Genomic DNA, 286 nt, shown 5'->3' with positions numbered 1-286 from the left:
CCGTACGATCGGTGGGGACGGTAGGCTGTATATTCGGCAGCAGTAGCCGGACGCGCTTATTCGACTATCTTTAAATGTTAATATCTCGTTAACTATTGCGCAACCTACAAAATGATATAAGATTTTTCGATTCAATTCGGTCCGTTCTACCTTCGGGAACTATTAGCCGATAATTTTCAAACAACCTGTATATATATACAGGGTGTCTCAGAAAATGTTACTGAAACACAGTGGGGACATAGATTGGATCAAGGGGAACAAAACAGTTTTGTACCATTTTGCAGTT

Source organism: Trachymyrmex cornetzi, unplaced genomic scaffold (genome assembly GCF_001594075.2).
Source record: "Trachymyrmex cornetzi isolate Tcor2-1 unplaced genomic scaffold, Tcor1.1 scaffold1152, whole genome shotgun sequence".
In the NCBI taxonomy this organism is placed as follows: Eukaryota; Metazoa; Arthropoda; class Insecta; order Hymenoptera; family Formicidae; genus Trachymyrmex; species Trachymyrmex cornetzi.
The sequence above is the reverse complement of the archived record's forward strand: the minus strand, read 5'-3'. Positions refer to the sequence as shown.